Source organism: Gavialis gangeticus, unplaced genomic scaffold (assembly GCF_001723915.1).
Source record: "Gavialis gangeticus isolate Ggan-Ray unplaced genomic scaffold, GavGan_comp1, whole genome shotgun sequence".
In the NCBI taxonomy this organism is placed as follows: Eukaryota; Metazoa; Chordata; order Crocodylia; family Gavialidae; genus Gavialis; species Gavialis gangeticus.
Genome location: NW_017729024.1, coordinates 126,326,878 through 126,341,687, shown reverse-complemented (window position 1 = coordinate 126,341,687; position 14,810 = coordinate 126,326,878). Strand labels below are relative to the sequence as shown.

Genomic DNA, 14,810 nt, shown 5'->3' with positions numbered 1-14,810 from the left:
CCCCCACCTAGACCTGCCAACCACCTCCCCCTCCCTGCCCCATGGACCTGCTAGCCCTCCCAATCCCACCTGTTCCTCCTACCACCATGCGTTACTTACATTTGGTTCCCAGGACAGCTCTCAGCACCAGAAAACCTCTGCACACCACTCCTGATTTACAATCACACAGCTTAAAGCAAGCCACGTAATCGTAGACCAGGTGCAGCGAATTTCTGCACGAGCCCCAGAATATGAAGACCTAAAGCAATGCTGACATACAAGTGAAGTGTATGTCAGTTGTCCCAAACTGTCCAGGACAATACCAATTTTGTGTTACTAAATATGACTTTGTTTCACATTTGGAAAGTGATATATCTAGCTCCCATTTGCTATAACAGGGGTTCTTAGTGGGTAAGCTGCAGAGGTATTACAAGTGGAGTGCAAGCAAAGGGGGGTGTGTGGGGGGGGGTGACAATTTTTAGTTCTCCAAGTATTCCTATGCTGCCAGGCAGTGTCATGCTGAAATCCCGCAGTGTTTTATGTGGGTAAATTAGCTCTACTAAGTGGCAGAGCTAATTTACCCATCTACAACACTGCACTGTACATTATTCTGTTTCCCAGAACCAAAACTTGTTCATCTTTCCGATGATTATTTCAAGTGAATCTCCACCCTCAGATACAGCAAGAAGCTGATGGATGACAAAAAATTATTATTCATGTTAACTGGAGGGAATACACACACAGGCACACAAACACTTCTAATACATCCAAGCACAGGATCCTACCCACCACTACAGTGGAGAGAGCCACGTGGTTGTAGGGTCTCTCCATAGTTCTGTTTCTGATCATCATCATCTGCTGTTCCTCCCTGTTAAATCTTCCTTTATATTCTTTTAATTATATATTTTAAAGAAAGTTGACTGCAACAGAGCACAATTTCCTCCCTTTTTGATTGGTTACTTTTAATTTTCTTTATTCTGGATCAATGAGGGAACACCTGTCCAAACAAGCTCACTCGATAGCAATCCTTAAAGTGTATTAGATTCTAACTTTCTGGGAATATACAGTTTCTAGCAAGAAACACTTTCTTGTCTTTCTTGACTTGGCCTAAATACATCTTTCTCAGCTTCTCTCATCAAATATATTTAATGGTCATAGTGATTGGTACAGAAGTTCCCTTGCACTTTAACCCATTTATGCCTACACCAGAAACTTGTCATGAATTTAGACACTGGCAATACATGCATGTACTATTGAATCATAATTCATTCAGTGACAAAATACTGAGTAAATGTAGGACTGTAGATAATGTTCTCATTCAGGAGAATTAAGTCTGACACCCCCTTTCTGCCTGTAGTCTTACCAACAAGTACACAGAACAGGGTGTTTCTCAGGAGATATGGGCTTAAAATGAATTTAATCTGGTTAATGAGAGCTTGGCTAAGCATTCTTCTTAGTTCTGCTTTAGTCCTGCTACCTTATCCTTTAGTCCTGCTGCTAAACATGAGTAACTAGACTGCCATATATCAGTGCATTCATCAGTGCAAGTCTGGGATCCCCTGCAGTCCCTGCTTAGCTCTACACTTTTTCATCTGTTTGTATATGTTCAGGGCTTTACCCCAATTCTGTGGAGGGTAAAGCCCCACAGGGAACATCTTTCCTAATGTCAGCACACTGATGAGCAGTAGTACATGTCATCCCATTGACATGCATGTCTCTCCAACACTGCTTCCTGGATGGCTTACTAATAGCTCACATTTATGACATCTGAAATTAAACTTAGTTTTCCTCCTGTCTTCTCTATTCTTCTGTTCCATTACTACTGATGATGCAACCACCCTTCTCATCTTATGTCTTCCAAAGCTTGATTCCTCCATAGCTTGTTTTCTGTCTGTTTACCCAAGTTTTGTCATTTATTTATCATAGTCATCTCTCAATACCTCCCAAAAATCAGCAAACAACATTTACAAATGTTGTCCTGGGGGGGTTTTCTTTACCTTCCCCAAGGCAATCAAGTAAATATTTGCTTGTTGTTCAAGCTTTTATTTCCTCCATCTTCCCTTTGCTTGCTCATGCTCACTCAAACTTTCTTCTTGCCTTCATGTTTCTTTACACTTCTCTTCAGTCCTTCCCCACTTTTTATTACTTTACTGACTGTAACTGTGGATCTGAGAAAACCAAGTCATAGGCAAGCCAAAGCCAAGTTAGACATGCACACTTTTCAGAAAATTGTGAGCTTAATAGTGATTCTGAAGTCCTGCTCTCATGAGCATCTTCCTCAGTATAACTGTAGTTTCTGAGGCATGTAGCTTCCAATAGAGGTAGTTATCTGAGAAAGGGGTCTTTTCCTGGTCAACGCTACATAGTTTTGCCAGCAGAAAATCAATGAAACTATGACTGTGTTCACCCTCACCCCTTCATTCTGCCACAGAGAAACACCAGCTCTGCAAGTGACAGAAAGCTACTGCTGTCACCTGACAGCAGACAGAAGGTGCATGTAAATGTATCTCTGCTTTCTGCTGGCTGCTGTGTCCCCTCTAACAGCTGGTGTCTCCCAGGGGGACTTGCACTCCCTGCCAGCACAGCTGCTGAAGTGGAGCCATGTGACTCTGGCAGGAGTTATAGGGGGCTGCTAGAAGTCATGCGAATGTGTATATACCCTGGCAGCCTCCCTGTGGCTACTGCTGTCTGCAACCACAAGCCTTGCAACATAGGCCAGTCCTTTCTCTGAGATACTTACTGCCAATTCCATAGCTTTAAACTTGACTAGGTATTCCAAGCTTTTTAACAGCAGAATCCTAAAGCCCAGTTATAATGAATTGCAGCAATCTAGCCTGTAGGTTATAGATGTGTGAGTCATCGTGACAGGATGGGACACAGACATTTAAGCAGACCCAAGTGGAAGACAGCATTTTGCAGCTGCAGAAATTTGGGACTCCCGCAGTAATGAAGAGTCCAAAGGAACCACAAAGCTTCAAACTGAATTAACTTTCTGAGGCTAGATTCCCTTAAGGAAAGATTATCTTTCAACAATGGATGCTTAGTTTTTTTAAATTTCACGCTCCATGTGAAACTATGTGAGCATCATATATTTTTTTCATTGCATTTCTAAGTTCTTTTTAACTTTTTCCCTAGCATTCACTGGAACAACTTTCCTTTGTTCTTCTGATTAGACCATTTCTCCAAATCACTTCTGAGCCTGAACTGACCTCTAACAAAGACTAAACCTAAGCAGCAGAGACCTGCACTGGAAGCTTCTATTGGTATAACTTTTGACAGCTGCCAGCAGTGCACAATTGGCTGTGTTTACTAGTGATAGCCAGGAGTGTCACATCACGAAGAGGCAGTGAAGCATGGACAAATATCCCATTGTCTCTTCACTGCTACCAGTAAGCACACTTCCTTATTTCTACAGTACATTATGAGATCCCACCATTGTGCTTGTGGTATTTGTAGTTGCTCAGGATCCAGGTCCCACGGTTTCGTTTCTTTCATCTCATAATATTCCCCAAGGTCATTAAACTGACATTAAATGGCAGGTCAGGAATGGTACGTGATGCTTGCATGTTCAAGCTTTTTGAAAAGCTGCAAGTAAGGATAATCTAGCACAGCAGTTCCCAAACTCTGACAGATTGTGCACCACCAATCTAAAATGAAGTACCACCAGCACATTTTTCAGTTCAACCTTAAATACCACCAGTAATTTTTTGTCATATACAGTAATTATAATAAATATGTTAATGGTACCACTGACAGGTTGTCTGTGTACCACTGATGGTACCCATACCACAGATTGGGAACCAATGATCTAGCACATGAACAGTGGTGGGGTTGCAATGCCAGTAGTGATTCTGAGGGGCCCAGTCTACCAGGCTATGAAATCATTCTCTGAACACTGAACAACAGCAAGGTGCAACTTAAGCAGGGGCTGGATGAAATGCTGTTCGCAGGAGGAGGAGGATAAGGGCAAAGCTTTTGATTTTGAAGAACCAGACAAGAGCAATTACAAGAGTCCCTAGAGACACTATATGGCTGGGGGAACCCTCACAGCCCCCCTGAAGAGTGTGCCATTGTACTGCAGCATACTGCACTCATATCTCTGTGGACTTGGCTAGATATAGATTGTATAGCTGCAGAAACTCTCCCCTGATATGTTCTCATGCTTCCAAGTGCTCAGGCATCATGGAAGAGGAAACAGCCCAAGTTAAAAGCAAGTTGTTAATAAGTAGGGTGGGGAACAGAGCCAGAGATTAATGGGGGAAGTGTGGAAGGTAGTACTTGGGACAGATTAGAGGGCAGGGATAATGCAGTATGCAATGCCAAACTTACTAGAAATAGTAAGGCAAAAAGAAGGTTGATACATCACCAGACAAAATCCTAGAGAAGACATTTGTTCAAGGTGGCTTGATGGCATCCTACACCCCATATCCAGTGCACTTGATACATCATCTGGAACAGATGGTTAGTTTTCAACAACTCTTTCGCCAGGCCATTTTTTAAATCTGCTTAGGTTATTAACCTGTACTTTTGTTGGTTTAGTTTTTAATATGCTGATAAAGGTCCTTTAGAATGACTCTCTTCCTTTTGCCTTAGGGCTGCCCAGACAAGACTTGTTTGGGGAGCCTGTTATCCAGGAATCTCAGAATGTGGCCAAGGCAAGTTTCCCTTCTCACTTGTATGGGTTGTGTAGCTGTGGATGACTGCTCCAAGATCTCAACATGCTTTAGTATGTCTGACCATTTTACTCTAAATATCCAGCCCTGGCATCTATACTTAAAGCTGTTAAACTTTCTGTGAAGAGACTTGCTGCTCTTCCACAACTCCATTCTGTGCAGAAGTATGTTCAGGATGTTCATCGTAAAAATTCTCACCATAGTACTGATGCTGATGGTACCATATTTCCATTTTGGGGAGAGTTTCCAAAAAGCAGAACCCATCTTGCCTGATCAAATTGAATATTTCTATACTAAACAGAAATCAATAATCAAAGCTGTTCCTCTTAGAACAGTCATTCCAAACCTTTTTAAATTCAACAAACCCCTCATTAGACTCAAGGCATTCAGCTCTTAGTTTTCACTTGATTTTTAACTATGGAAAAATAGTAGAGCAATTCTTCTGTTGCAAATAACTCAGAAAGACCATGTAGGTCAGAATATTTTGGGACTATGGATTCCTATTTGAACTCTCCAGATAGATATTGTGAATCATGTGTAGGTGTTTGCACATAACAATACTAATATTTCACAGAACCTCAGGGCACCTGAAAAGGACTTCACTATGTCCCAAGGCATTAATTATAAAACCTATTTGTTTAGCAGTATTAATTTGATTAACTCTTAGTTGGATTTTGTTTATCAATGTGTTCAGTGAACAGGTATTATCAGGAAAATCCTTATCTTTAAGCAGTCTACTCACAGTATCGAATTTCCATAACAATCTATTGCATAACAGAATCAATGCCGACACCAAAGGTACTATCCTCACTGACTCCAGCAATAACATCAAACCAGTTTGTTAATGCCTGACTAGAAATCACAATACATCTGACATCTTAAAAGAGAATTTGGAAGAACTAGATCATTTTGCAAGGAAATGTGTAGGTTTTCAGTATCTACCACCAATACTTTCTGTCTATGCTGTCAAAGAAGAAAGAGCTTTTTTGGTGATATCTTTTATTGGCCAACCTGTATAGCTGGGAAAAATGTTAGGCACAGAGAATACTGAAATCCACTGTCCACCATGGAAAATCCATAACATGAATAAAAAGGATGCCAGGCCACACAGAAACATCTATATCCTAAGCTTGTACAAGAAATAACATCATCTCCATGTTATGCAACCATCGGGCTAACACACAGGTTGAAACAAACAACACAACTATGCAGGAGGACCCCATAAAAACTGAGAAGCCACCTTCTTCAATTTTAACATCTCTCCCAACTATACAGTTGGTCCAATAAATGATATCATAAAAAAACCCTGCTTGCATATTTCCTGGACCATCACAGCTATAGCAACACCCCAATGTTATGTATGTTGTCAAGGGCATTTAGAAAATCAGTTTAAATTTAAAATGAGTGATAGCTGCCACTCATGGTTTTATTCAATAATGCTGTGTTATGAAGGTACCAGCCCATATACTGTCAGACTATCTTCAGTTATAGTGCCAGAATTGCTCCTTAACAGAGTGACATCAAGGTCTCCTATCTCAGTGGTAGAGACAAGGTTATCCTTTCAAATAAAGTCCGGGAAAGGATTGACTAATATCTTCTGGAAAATTTTATTGAGAATATCTTAGAAGACAAGTAGACCTTTTGTATAAAGACCAACAGAAGACTCCATAAAGGAGTAGGCTTGTCCATGCTACCTGAGTCTGTAAACCAAAGCAAATGAACTCTGCTAAGCCAACAGCGTCATCTTTACCTCCAACCAAGCTTTGCACAAGAGCAATTTGTTTTGGACTTGAAAACCAAAGCACAGTCTCTTGTACCATTTGCATTACAGGTTAATTGATGAGTTCATACAAATCATGCAAATTGGGTTTTCTCACTGACGTGACACTGGATTGCTTGCAGGGATTATTTTAAATTTACTACGTACATTGATGTTATGTTCAGGTGTCAGTTTAAATCTGTTTCTGTCTGTTTGCAGTGAACTGATTTATATTAGCATTTTCTTGTTGTGGAAGTTCTGTCTTGCAGCCAAAACATGATGACTACTAAGTGATTCTAATAGTCTCTTGCCAGTACCTGTTTCTTAAGAAACAAAACCAAATAAGGTGCTCCTTAAAGTCAGCTCCTTCATCCAGTTCCATGCACATAGCTAGAATTTTGAGGGAGGAAGAGAGCAGGAGGCTTGGAGTCTGTCAAAACAAAATAGAAATAAATATGTCTTGTACAGCTATAAAAGCTTCATTTCCTTTCTATTCCTTGTCCTAGTTCCAGCCTTGTATGGGTCTGGCTCAGGCCCATCTGTGTATGGAAAGGCTCCCGGCTCTCCATGGGATTTATACTCTTTTCCATGTGTGCCTCCTCAGCGAGCTCTGAAATGGACTCTGAAAATGGTTCTTTCCTCCAGGCCTCTTGAAATGTCCACTATCACTTATGAAAAGATGGTGGCCCCCCACTAAGCATACCATATTCATCATAGAAGCAGTAGCATAATGAGGGTGGAGGAGCAGGGCACCTGCCCAGAAGCCTAATTAGAAAGGGCACCATAATTGCTCCCCTGGGAGCCTTCGCTATGACAGGCAGAGCCCTGTGGTGCCCAGCCATGAAAGCCAGGCAGCCCTGCAGTGAGACTGCTGCAGCTGAGGGACACACTTGTTACATGTTGGCTGTACCAGCCCCATGGCACAAGCTCCCCAGTGGCTGTCCCAGGTGCCCTGCTCACTTCCTTACCTCCAGTACTCTACTGGATGCCTCCCATGGCAAAAATCCCAGAGAGGAGTGCCATTCAGCTCAACTCCCTCTGCCCCCCTCCCCACAATACACTACTACAGTATGCCAGGATGGCTTTTATGGATGGATGTTGTTAGGCTGTGCTGCTGTAGTAAAGGCTCCTGGGGGATTGGGTGTCCCCTGCTGAGGGGACGGGGGTAAGGGGTCAGCCTGGTTATCAAGCAGAGCAGAAACCCCATGAACCTGAGAGCTAGCAGGGGAATCTTACACTGCAGGCAGCAGGGAGAGGATCTTTTGAGGGAGAAGGCTGCAGGAGACAGAGTGACTGATGCCTAAGTGTTCCTCTAGGGCTGCAAGGAGAAAGCCATGGAGAGCTTAGGGTGTGTAGTGAGGCAAGGAGCCAAAATGGGGTGACTTGCAGTTGGAAAGTGGTTTGCTTGTGTTTATATTTTGACACTGTTTAAAACGAGAGGACAGAGTTGTGGATTCAGGGGTGGAGGAGGCCACAGGTGGGGTGCCTTAGCGGTATTCTCTGTTACTGGGACTGAGACCCATGAAGGTAGGGTCCAAAGAGGGGGGACCTGGACTGAAGGAGTCTAACCAGATAAAAAGGGCTGAAGCTGGACAGGTGGAAGTCCAGACAAAGGTTTGGAGCCTGGCAGCCCAGTGGTAATTTGGACATAGAGATCTGCTATGAAGAGACTACTAAGAGGCACGTGCAGGACTATGTGGTAGCCTAGGAGGTATGCTTGAAAAGATGAGCTAGGAAGAAAAGAGGCATTCCCATAATATAAGGGGTTCTTAAAGGTGGAGGCAGGCTGCTAGTCACTGTGGGTTTGTCAACATGTGAATTTACATTTACCTAAACTTAATGCACCTTAGTCTAAGGCGCATTAAGTGGATTTAGGTGCACATCTATAGGTGTATGCCTTTAGGCACCTTAATGTGGGTGAACACATTTGCAGCCTGCCCTGGGCAGCACCCTGGACAGCCCCCTTGCATGCACAGCTGTGCCAGACCCTGCAGGCAATGCACAGGTGCTACGCTGGGAAAGTTGCTGGGGCAGCATGACCAGTGAACATGTTTCTGGCTGGGGAGCGCAGAGAAAGGTGCAGGGAATGCTCAGGGGCTGCTGGGTCTGTCAGCAACATGTGTGGAGCCAGAGCTGCTAGATCACAACCAGAGGTGGCTCTGCTCCAAGTGAGCAGAGGGTGCACCCAAGCCCCAAAGCCATGTCTAGCAACTTGAGGCAGCTGCACGCAGCGCTGGGCCTGGCCATGGGGTACCAAGCTGCCCGCCAGTGCCCTGAAGCCCACAGCAACATATCTGGGTGGTGCAGCACAGCGCTGGTCAAGGAAGTGGGAGCTCCAGTCCCTGCCAGACACAATCAGCCCAGCCCCAGCTCTAAACCCCTCCCTGTGTTCCTGTCTCCCCAGCATTGGTCGAGAGTGGGCTGGAGCTAAGCCCGTAGAACCCTGCACTGCCACTGGGTGTTGCCAAGAAGCAGCAGCAGCAGGTGCCCCAAGTCAGTTAGCACACCAACAGGTAACACTGCTGCTGAAACTGCTGCTCCAGCTCTAGTGTCTGTGCCTTGGAGAACAGCACCCACTGCTGCTTCTTAGCAGTGCCTGGCAGCAGCGTGGGGCCTTGCGGGCTCAGCTTTGGCCCACTGAAGTCGACATAGAGGCTTCCCTTGCTTTATGCAGGTTCTGTATGTGTGAATTCACTGTTTTGCAATGACCATTTTATACCAAAAATTGGTTATTTGTGAGGTAAATTCACTCTTATGTGATCGGTGTGGTAGAAGCCCACAGTCAGCTCCTTTGTTTGGTGCATTGTGACACGCACCAAAATATAGTCTCCTGTGTGGATCTGTGCTTCTCGCTCGTTGTCTGCAACAGGTGTTTCTGTAGTTGCCATCTCCATTATGATAGTGTCCTGTGCTTGTGTGTACTGTCTGCTGTTGATGAGTACCAAAATTGTCTTGTAAAAGAGGTAGAAATGGGTCTGTGGGTCAATACAGTTGAGGTCTTGGAACGTATTCCTATTTCTTACATTGTTAAGTGGATTCCCTTTATGCGATTCAAGTTATGTGCTGTTTTCTAGGAACACATGTACAGCATAAATCTAGGGAAACCTGTGCACGGTGTTAAAGAGTCTTAATGTTATACACATAGACTTTTTGCCTATTGCTTTTAATCGTGTGAATGTTCTTGAGTTTTGCATTGCCTTAAGAAACTCCATTTTGTATTGCTCTGTAGCTTAACATAAGTGCTCGACCTTTGTATGCTGTATGTGTGAGAGAATGGGTGAGAATGTGTCTGTGGAAAAGGAAAACATCAGCTGGCAACTGGCTGAAGAATGCAGACATATAAAAGACCAAAACAAGAAGAATCCGCCCCAGAACAGTGAGAGAACAACGGCAATTGACGTTCAAGGAAGAACATAGTGAGAACACAGCAAAAGCCCACAAGGATGAATTGACAAGGCTATAAAAGATGGGTGAGACATATCAATTTTGGGTCTTGTTCTGCATGTTATCCTGGAGCATTGGTTCATCTGATGGGATGGACCAGCAGGAGCCTGCCTCCCTACTCATGATCAATTTGGCTGGCCACTGAGTTGCTCTGAGTACTGATAAGACTGGTAATGTATACCAGCACAGACCAGAAATTGCGGTATGAGAGACAGTGTGTGTGTGTATTAAATGCTTAATCAATAAACGCGGCATCTTGCCTTATCCTCCCTCATAAGGTCTTGCTTATGATTTGAGCAATTGGCAATTTGTGTAACATTAACATATCTACATGTTCCTTAAGATGTCTTAACTATGTGTGCCTAAATTTGATACCCATTTATGCATGTATTTTGATACCTGCTTTAAGGCATATTAAGGGCATGGGTCTATACATGCATGCCCTTAGTGTGCCTTAAAAATGGCAATTTTAGGATAATAGCACCTAAATTTGATACCTGCTTTAAGCAGGTATCAAATTTAGGCATGATTAACTTAAAATCACCATTTTTAAGGTGCATTAAGGGTGTGCATGTGTAGACCCACATTCTTAATGCACCTTAAAAACAGCTAAAGCACCATAAATTGGCACATGTAGATGCATCCTGTGACCCCAAGATAGTAGAGTTTAAAACTATGACCAGACAGGCTTTTTTGTGGAAATGTTGCTGAACGACGGCTTTTACCAGGACAGTTAATGCGGAATTCATGCAAGCATTTTGTCAGTGGAACTCTTCTACCATTCAGGAGATAGTCTTATTTTACCAACAGAAATTCTGGGGTTAGGAGTAGGACTGAAACCTGGGTGTAGATACATACTAAACTGTGCCAACAAAAAACAACTTTGGAAAGTAGACCATGTCATAACTATGTGAACTTTAACAGTGCTTCTGGTCCATATGAGTTACACTCAACATATCCACTCATGTTAATTGAATAAATGTGTGCAGGGTTTCTTGTACTTTGCCCTACTTTATAAATAATGTATTTTAATATGGTTTATATTGACTTGAGTGGAATAAATTCAGGATATCTAAAAGAACAAGCTTAAGACTGTTTTATTAGCAGGGGCTCTAACATCTTACATATTCAGGTAAGCTCTAGTGTCCTCAGAGAATGCTAGTGAGGGTCTCAGTTTTTAACAATCTAATTGCAGTGAAACATACCAAACTCTAATAGTGCAAGACTTATGCTGTGTATCCATGTTTATAATTTTTTGTTGTTTATTCATATTTTGTTACAAAATGTTAATAATTTTGTTCCACCTCCTAATCCCTTGTAAAATCTTCCCCATCCCTCTTCTCTGTTCAGGACCTACAACCTATATTTTGAGAAATCCTGCGTGATGGTGGCATAATTAGGGGTGGGCCAGAGAGGCTCCTTCCCTGGGCACCACGTTAGGAGTGGCACTGGAATCATCCTCCAGCCCTATAAAGTCCATGCCCTGGCAGCAAGAGCAGATCCACAGCTTACCCATGCTGAGGACTCCAAAACAGACCCTAGCCACAGCTACCAGAATATGTAACAGCAGAAGCTCAGTTGGGGTCTGTTTTGGATTTCCCAGCATGGGTAAGACTGGTGCATCCACCTCCACTCTTGAAACCTGAGCATCCCCCAGCTCTTGAAACCATACCCCGCACCAACTCTCAGAATTGTCCCTCGCTCTCCCTCAGGGTTTGCCCAGGGTGCCAGCTGCTCATTACGCCTCTGCTGCCTTAAGTGAAGGAATGCTGTAATATGCACGTGTGTGTGACTACCGTGCACATCTCTGAAAGTATGTAGAGTTCTGCCTCATTTGCTGTGTCTTGTAAGACATACGGTACATTGAATGAGGCATGGCTCACTTCCTTCCAATATTTCTTGCATTGTGCATAATGTATTCATCTATCTGTGCCAAGAAAAGTAGTTCCAAAACTTGAGACATTCTACCCCTTTCTTTACCACTTCCATCCTCTTTTTTAATTCTCCCATACTCTCCACTCTGCCAGTTTTTGAGGAGTGAAGAGCAATGTGCACCTGTACACATATGTGTACTGAGTTTGAAAATAAGAATACAAATGTAATTCTTTCTGGAGCAGTCTTTCCATGAACTTAAATATAAAATGCCCAGCTTTTACAAATTCAGATAGTAGTGTTATCTTTAAAATATCCTTTAAAATTATGCCTCTAACTTCTTGTGTTTCTAAAGCAAATGGGGAAAGTAGTGTCCTAATTTGACCTAATAAAAAACAAAGAATTCCCAGAGACCTTTTCCCTAAAATATACCTGCTCATCCTAAAGAGCAAAGACAACCCCAGTCTCATCATAAAGGTTTGGTATGATGATGATCAAATGCCTTAAATCCAGCACCAACATACAGTGTCACCTTAACTTATGACTTGGACCAGGAGATCATTAGTGAAGTCACAGAACAAACAGCCTGAGTAACTCAGATATGAGATCAGGTGGGAATCCATTCATCTAATGCAAGAAGCTTGACTGATTTTCTGCTTCCCTGTATAACTCAAGGCATTCATTTTAATTTAGAATGCCCTAGCTGGTCTGGATCATGATAGCTAAGAGTACCAATCTCTTCTTATTCAGTCACTTCAACAGTGGAGGTTGGCTGAGAAATTCGTACTCTGTCACAGCACTTCAAGAGTCCTGGGGCTGGATATGGGGGAAAGAATATGTTGGGTCTTGGACGTCATTCAGCTGCAGTCATCTGTAGATAGCACATGGACTTTTAGGAACAGTGCAGGGCTTGGTTTCCCATGCTGTCCTCCCAATGGCAGCACATATATACACACACTTATACATATACAAGTATATATAAGAGATACACACATATAATATATATTATATTATTATAGACACATATACACATATATGATATACAAATATATATATATAATAAGGTCCTATATCTATATATAGATATCTATATCTATCTCTGTATCTATATCGATGGATAGATAGACAGATAAAATTAACTCTTATTATTTTTCTGTGTTTTTCTATTTCTGTCTTGGGTTATGAATCTGCACAGGAGATCAGGCTAAAATATCTTGTGTGGGGATCCTTCATGCCAAATGATTTACCTCGGGGAATCTCACTCCAACCCTCACGGCTTCTGCTAGGCTGAGTTATTGGGATCACGTTGATGCCTATTATCGGGGGAAGCTTTGCTTAGATGAGGAAGCCTGTCCTCCCACCGAGCCAGGAGCGCCTGCATGGGCCAGGACAGGAGTGAGAGACCTGGAAATGACTTGGGTCGCGTTCAGATTTGTCCCCGCAGGGCGGCGCTTGGCCCAGGAGACGGGCAGGGCGGCTGGAAATCGGGAAAGCATGAACCTGCTGCCCACAGTTTCTCCACAAGAGCATCAGCCGCGTTAGCAAACGGCCAGGGAGGCGCCCCCAGCCGTGGCCGGCTCCTCGCGCGGGACGGCGCGCTCATCGGCGAGGCCTTTCAGCCGCGCGGGTGCCGGCTCCTCTCTGCTCTCCGTAGCAATTTTGGCGTCTAAAGAAACGGACGGAGCGAAGGGCGGGGCCGGCTGGTACCTGCGCCCAGGATCCAGACAGATCCCCACAGCCAGTGGAGCAGCCTGGCTACAAGCGAGAGCCCGGCCCGGAGCTACCGCCGGGGGGCGGCGAAGCGGGTCGAGGAGCCGGAGCTGTGCGCGCAGCAGGGGCCGCTTTCCGCGGATCGGATCCTGTCCTGATGTTCAGCCCCGGGCGGGCGTCTTCTTGCCCGCAGCCCCCCTGGCTGCACGGGGCAGGGGAGGAGCGCCGGGCAAGTCGCACGCGGCCCCCGAGCCGGGCCGGGCCGGGCCGGGCCGGGCTGTCGGCTGCCTGCGAGGGGCACTCCGGCCTCTCCCCGCTAGATGGCAGCGCTCCCCCGTGTGCCGGGCCGCGGCGGGGAGATGCGGCGCTGCCGGCGGTGCGCAACTGGGAGAGCTGAGCTGCCCGCCACCCCCAGGGCTCCCGGCCCCTCTGGCCCGGCTCAGCCTCTCCGCCCCCTCCTGCAGCTGGGCACGGCCCCGCTGCTGCCGGCCGGCTGTCCCTGCCCAACAGGGTGCGTGGGGGGTGCGGGTTATTTCTCCTGCCTTCAGCTTTAGCAGAGCTCCGGGGACCAGCGGAAAACAAGCGAGCAAGGTGGTGATCTACAAGCGGTGCTTTGAGAAATCCAGAAGAGGAGCACAGAAGAGAGCCCGCAATGGAGCACACCCGCCTCGTGTGCGGGCAGAGGTGGCTCAGCGCCCCGCGGGAGCCCCCTCGCCTTCCTCCCGTGACCAGAGCCGCCCGGCGGCGGTGCCAGGCTTGGCAGGGGAGGTGCCCAGGAGTCCGTTCAGATAAGAGGGCCCGTGCTCGGCACGCAGGTCCCCGGCTGGCTCCTTCACGTGGGTGTCGACGCTTGGGAAAGGCTATAATAGCAGCCTGGGGGCAATGTCCGCCCGGCTTCCCCGCGTGGCTGACACCCAAGAAAACAGCGCGAGAAAGCCCGCTCCGGGCCTTGTCCTACAGCGGGGCCTTCCCAGAGGCTTGTGTGGTGCAAGGTTCCCGGCGTGGAGAAAAACGCAGTGCGGATTCCTAAGAGGAAAAAGGAGAATTGGAAGTACATACGCGATAATGAAAGAAAACAAAATCAAGTTAATAAATAAATAAAGGCCTTTCTAAAAAAGGGTGGGGGGGGCGGGGCGGTGGGTTTCTTGGCAGGACTCGCCTTAGCTCCCCCCAAACCGCTCGGGACGATTTGCCCCCGGAAAAGCCCTTTGCCTTCATACAGGCTGGGAGCAGCGCAGTGGCGCGTGCAGCCGCGGACCTGCCTGCGACGCACAAGTCGCCGCGTAACTCTCGAGCATTTCGCTTTCGTGACTTTTTGTTGTGGGGTTCTCCTGCAGAAGCAAGGCACAACATGGAAACAGGATTTCCACAAA

At 45.4% G+C, this 14,810-nt stretch overlaps 1 long non-coding RNA gene across 5 annotated transcripts in view; it reads left to right on the top strand.

Moving 5' to 3' along the window:
- LOC109297698 overlaps positions 1-13,687 on the top strand; it is a 22,566-nt gene extending 8,879 nt beyond the window's left edge. The window contains exons 3-4 of one of the 5 annotated variants that reach the window (XR_002097393.1): positions 3,115-3,368; positions 12,923-13,687. This is a non-coding gene — a long non-coding RNA (uncharacterized LOC109297698). Of the gene's footprint in view, positions 1-3,114; positions 3,443-3,735; positions 4,658-9,640; positions 9,675-12,922 lie in introns of those variants that run through there. The other 4 variants (XR_002097392.1, XR_002097391.1, XR_002097390.1 and 1 more) reach the window with 4 other exon arrangements.
- The last annotated feature ends 1,123 nt before the right edge of the window (positions 13,688-14,810 follow it).